The following is a 6,031-nucleotide window of genomic DNA, read 5'->3' on the forward strand; positions in this document are numbered from 1 at the left end:
TGCTCGTTTCTATTTAATCGCCAGATATCAAACTCATTTGTAACCTTCATTTCTCATGTTAGTTATTAAAGTCTGTGCTTTCCTTGTGAGGCACAAATAACAGCACGTGCTGAGGACAAGACAAGGACACCCTGCCAGGGAAGTGTGGGGAGACATAAATTTTGGTGTTTCACTGGTAGAAGATGTCAGTCTTGCTGACGGCCTTGTTTGTTTCTGCTGATGTCAAAAAATGAACATAGAGATTATTTTTAAATGCAGTATTTCATCAGGAACTACAGATGGCTGACTCTTTCCTGAATTGATAAAGTCGATCAGCTTAATTGGAAAACCTGCTCCGGGCAGCGACGCCGATTTTTCAGAAGAGCTCGCTTGTTTTTTGAGCTTTTACCACCAAGGCTTATTTTACAGTCAGGCTGACAGCTGTGCAGCACAAAACCTGCCCATAAACCAGAAAATTCACCCTCAGCACTGACGGGAGTCTGCAAATTTGGCCTCCCACTCACTGTCAATAAAGCCAGAGAAAGTCTGCGTGTGATGACAGCACACTTTGGAGTCTCTTCATCTGAACTGAACTGGCCAAAATCAAATGAGAGTCCTCCTCCGGGGTGGACTGTCGCTTTGAAGAGCCACTGCTGTCGCTGCGGCAGAGACATTTCAGACCTTAATTTGCGATAATATTCTTTTCCTAAACGATAGAGATTAGGGAATGTGAAGGCAGTCTGTCAAGCTGCATACAAAAGACACCAAGCTGTCCTTTCTGCCTCATACAAAAGCAAAATCACCTCAATAAAACTTGCTCTCTCTCCTCCTTTGAAGCCAGCCTCTATAAATAACTTCCCAGTGGTATTGCATGGTGGGGCTGCAGAGAAAACCGAGCTAAGAGTGCCCTCTATGTGCAGGCCGAAGCTTTGTGCCTGCAAATGTGGCATACAAGAAGCTGAAGATGTAGACTGAATCTACACAATGGGGCATGTCTCACAGATATTGAGCTGCAGCCGCTTTTGCAGAGCGAGTCGGCTCAGAATCCGATGGGTGAAACATTTTCCCTCTCACGCGCCTCTGAGGCGGCCACATTTCTTCCATGTGGGCTCAATATTAAGAGCGCCTAAGGTGAAAGTCAGAGGGAGAGCTTCACGGTGCCGCTGCCCTCTCTAAGTGCAGTGTCATCAGAAGTTAAGTGGGGAGACGGGCCAGATCAAAGCAGCACAGCAGATCTTCACTGTCCGACTTCATCTCTGCTGAAGCCCGAGAAACCCTGTCACAACCTCAGATGCTCAAAAAAACGATTTTCCTTCTGGAGTCATTATTCCCTCCAGCGCCGGGTGATGCTGCACGCCGCAGTCACGCTTGCGTAACCCAAATCAAAGCGTTCCGTTTGAAGGCTTGTTTGGTTAATAAGTCTATTACAGAGCTATAAAAACCGCAATTAGACGGAAAATCTGGAGTCAGTGTCATCTGAAATCCTCCAATCAGATTATGCAAAGACAGGGTTTGTCACCTGTGGTGACTCAGGCTGATAAACTGAATCATTTAACAGCCACAACACACGAAATTATAAATCAGCGGGAAAGTGCTACATTAACAGACAAATACAGGTGTGTGTATACATGAGCATACGTGAGAGAGCCCATAGGGTAGATCAGGACCTGTACGGTCAGACTGCTGCATGTTTCAGCTCATATGAAGCCAGTTTGACTTCACATTTATGAATAAAATTGAGAGTGTTTGGATACATTTGTAGAAGGGAGCGAATATAAATACCATAGAAAGAGCAGACATGAGAGATGCTGCAACAAGAGTGTGGGGGAAAAAAATGCACCAAAGGAAATTTGGAATGACTTGGTGAAGCAAAAGAAGGCCGAATGCTCTCAAAGCCGTGAAGCAGGAGTTATCTTGTTAAAATTTTTTGGAGAGCCAGAGCAAATGGAAATTTTAAACGCAATTTTGAAATTGTGAGGCGACAAATCGGCCGGTGGCCCGCAGCTGACGTAGAGGTAGAAGTCACTTGTTTTTAGCTTGAGATGAGCATCGCTGAGTAGTCTGAACTGTTTAGTTGTGTCTAAATAAGCAACAATCAGAGTTAAAGCCAAGAATATCTGTAGGGCTCATTTATTAAGAGTCTGACATTCAGCTGAGCTCATTCATCTTGGTTGTGTGTGTGTGTGTGTGTGTGTGTGCGTGTGTGTTTTCATTCAAATATCACTCAACCCTGATTGGCGCATTGAGGGACGTGACATCACATCGCTCATAAAATGTTCTAACTTGGGCAAAAACAGGGAATAAAACAGGGAATAAAGACCAGCGCATGATGAGATTCAGATTTTCAGCTAGTTGTTTTGGTTTTAATGTCTTTACTGTTTTAGTTTTTTTGCATATTTTCAGCTGCATCATCATAAAAAGCGCTGATAAACCCGCTCTACGCTACCCGCCCTGCACCAAACAGCAGACAGGCACAGTCCGCAACCAACAGTGGAACATTTAGCCGCTGAAAAACTGTGATGCAGCTGTCGCGCTGTGTCTGCAGGACGTGCAACACGTATTTTGTTTCCAGCTCATTTCCCCCCAAGTGGTCGAAAAAATCAGTCAGTGCAGGTTTAAATACATTCGTCTGATAAAGCTGGACAAAATCAGACTCATTGTGCCTTCGAGATCAGGAAAACGCCTCCCTGGCACTGAGCTACAGCGAGATCCAGCCAGCGAGAGGCAGGACACTCGCCAGCTCTTCACTGCACAACCTGGCGCTGGAGCAGACAGATGTGCTGATATGCCATCTATAGCCGCAGGCCTTTTCCGACTTCTAAAGGCTTCTGCTGTCAAAGTGGGGCGCCTGGGAGCGCACGACACAAAAGTTAAATGAAGGTTAAATGGAAGCACTTCAAAGTGGGGGATCTCCACAGAAAAATAACGGCGGAAAGGTTAATGTGTGTCTTGTTGAGACACCAGAGCAGCTTGTAGCTTTTGGGCATGAAGGTTTGAGGTCCACTTTGGGTCAGAACGCCTTGGGGCCGCCGTTTATTGGTTTCATTTGCACAGTCTCTGTATGCAGAGGGACAGCGGGGTGTTCCACTGATGCTTGCAGCACATTTTTCCAAATTTCCTCTGTTATAGCTTCAGTGCATGTCATACTAGAGGCTGACAATATTGGCTTTGTACATGTTGGAAACCAGGCGGCCAGAATCATCTACCTCTGAAATTATCTGAGCTGCTGACACAAAGAAAAAGGCAGGAACAGGCAGAAAAGCCTCATTTCTGAAATCCATCATTGGCTCCAGTTTGTTACACAATGCAAGTGTTTTGCCTTAGAGGACATGTAAGGATTGATTCGCAGCTTAACCCGGTGGCTCAACATTTTGCGGGAAATTTATTTGCCCTTCTTGTCGAGGGTAATTCAAAGTAAAGAGAGGCTCGCAGTTTCCAGCTGCTGCTGGCTGCGGCTTTACGAGAGTGGGACCAATCTTCTCTTCCAACTCTCAGCAAGGAAGCAAGTTGAGAGGTTTAGGACTAAAAAAAACAACTAATTTGCATATATTTCAATGTGTAGCAGGTGAAAAATGCATCATGAAATACAGGCACTGATATGATGAATAAATATGAGTGAGACCTCTAAAACAAAGCTTCATTTTTCAGCCAAATGAAAGGGAAGTGAATGCACTAGTCCCAGATCCAGAGTTTGAAAGCTGCTGTGAGACGATCTGCCACGATCACTAGTTAAATCATCAACACCAGAAAATGCATCACATGAGGAGGCGGTTGAGGTGGAGGCTGTGCTCTCTACACCTGTGGCTGATGGCCACACAGCTGCGACTGCGCCAGTGATTGTGAGGCACGAACAGCTGATTCCAACTAGCTGATAACAGATAAAAAACCTCAGTGCTCTGCCTGCAGCAAAGCCACGCTCCACGCTAATACAAAAAACCCCACGTTTTCACAAACAGCTCGGAAAGCATGTCTGCAGCCTGGAAGTGTTTGCCTGTGGCATCATGAAAGACATTAAAAGTTTAGCTGCTCCCATCCACATCCACATTTGCAGTTAAGTACAGCAGGTTAATATCTCAAGCTTGCTGAATATAAATATAATATTTGTGTTTTCATGTTTGCGCAGCCTTTGTAAAAGCAAAGGAGAGAGGAAACAAAAATCAGAGGAAGAAGAGCGATGGGAAGCAGGTAGATGTAATGCAATTACCAGCTCAATGCCACATGAAACGGACGGTAACATCTCCACCGGGACGCCTGCATCCCTTCAGTATTTAACCTATTATCACAACACTGTTAGTGAAGTGTGGCTGGCCTGCATGCCGGTGTGACAGCTAATTGCCAACCGGCAGGAATCAAAGGCAGCCGACCTGAAACTCTGCAGCTTTGCAGGGAATAGAGTTTGGCTCTGTTTTGAAGGTCAACTTCTTCTTCATTCAAGCCCCAACAGGTCCCCCCCTGGGGTGCCCGGTCCTGCTGAAATGCCTATCACAGGAAACTGGAGAGGCTTATTGTTCTCTCCTCTCCTGTTGACCCTTACCGCCCCATTAAAATGTAGCCTGAAACTCTGCCTGAGGGTCTCCAGCCATCATCGGCACGCGCAGCCTCGCCGAGGCATCGCATACTAATGACACAGAGGGGAGGAGGGGGGGGGCGCTCAGAGCGGTGGGTTTTGCATCTTTAAAATGTGGGTTGGGATTGGTTACCGGGCAGAATTAATGACAGGCTCGTGCATGATTATTAGCGGGTTTGATGCGGGAGGAGAGCAGGAGGGGCTGCCGGTCCCATCCGGGAGATCTCGTGTGCTGACTGTTAATGGAAACACACACACACACACACACACACACACACACACAGATATTATTCATTGTTCTGACTTGCTGAAGGATTACCTGAACCCTGGAAGTTCTGCTTTCACCTGGCAGTTTGTTTGTTGTCTCTCTGGCAGCAGGATATCTGAAAAATCTGTCAGACTTGAAACATGGTGGGTGGGTCAGCCTCTACAGCTCCAGTCTCCGTGGTGATGAAATTAACCCAGGCACACACTGCACCCACATTAATCCTTAGTGTTTTGTCGTCTGCTCTGTATTAAAGTACAATTATTTGCTTGAATTGAGCTGTATATGTTTTGATCTAAGCTCTCTGACCTGTTTCCTGTGTGGCCTTGAATTCCCTCTTTGGCATTCAAAAACCTGAACTTTAAACTCAATTTTCATCAAAGCCAAATTGAAAATGTCCAACTTTAACGCCACCTGGTGGTCATAGGAAGACAAGATGGACAGAAACATGGAAAAATAATCATAATAAAAATGTAAATCCTACTTATTGTGGCTTTCAAAGAGTCTTGATTGAAGCCAATTAACCTCCAATTAAAGGCGCATGAATCATTGTTTTTGTATAAACAGCATCGGCGTGACAAACTCACGGATAATTATCACCACGCCACGGTAACTCTGCTCTGCGGGGCTCATTTCAACTCACTGTTTTGGTCTCACTGCTTACAACTTCGCTTTTTTAATTCACTCTTCTCGTCAGTGTCATTTCCAGTCACCGTCAGCAGCGGCTGTTTGCAGCGGAAACGCTCTGATTACAGACAAGCAGGTGAAAAACATATAAAATGAAAAGATATTTTCATGTTTTTGCCTTTATTTGCCTGAGTAAGCATATCCGATGTTGACTTATTATAATAAAATAATACAATTAAGTTATCGGTGCTCTTCAGTGCAGCAGCAGAAGGATATGGAAGCTCATGGAACGAAATAGGAACAACTGATCCATGGGGTCGATGTTGTCCTTTAACCAAAAATCATTTATTGATCAGACATGTGATCAATTGCTTCTCCTTGACCTCAGAAAGTCGCAACAATCAGAGCTCATTTGTTTCTCTTTGGGCATTTTACTCATTTCATCTTACTGATGTGCGGCCGCCTTTGAGTAACAGCAGCTTCTCCCCTCTGACATCCAGCCTGGATGAAACAGTACAGACACGTTACACTGTTTGTGCTGGACTGCAGCACAAAATGTCAGCTGGGCTCACATTTCAGTCAAAGCATGAAAT

This window comes from Chelmon rostratus, chromosome 22, assembly GCF_017976325.1.
Source record: "Chelmon rostratus isolate fCheRos1 chromosome 22, fCheRos1.pri, whole genome shotgun sequence".
Lineage (NCBI taxonomy): Eukaryota > Metazoa > Chordata > Actinopteri > Chaetodontiformes > Chaetodontidae > Chelmon > Chelmon rostratus.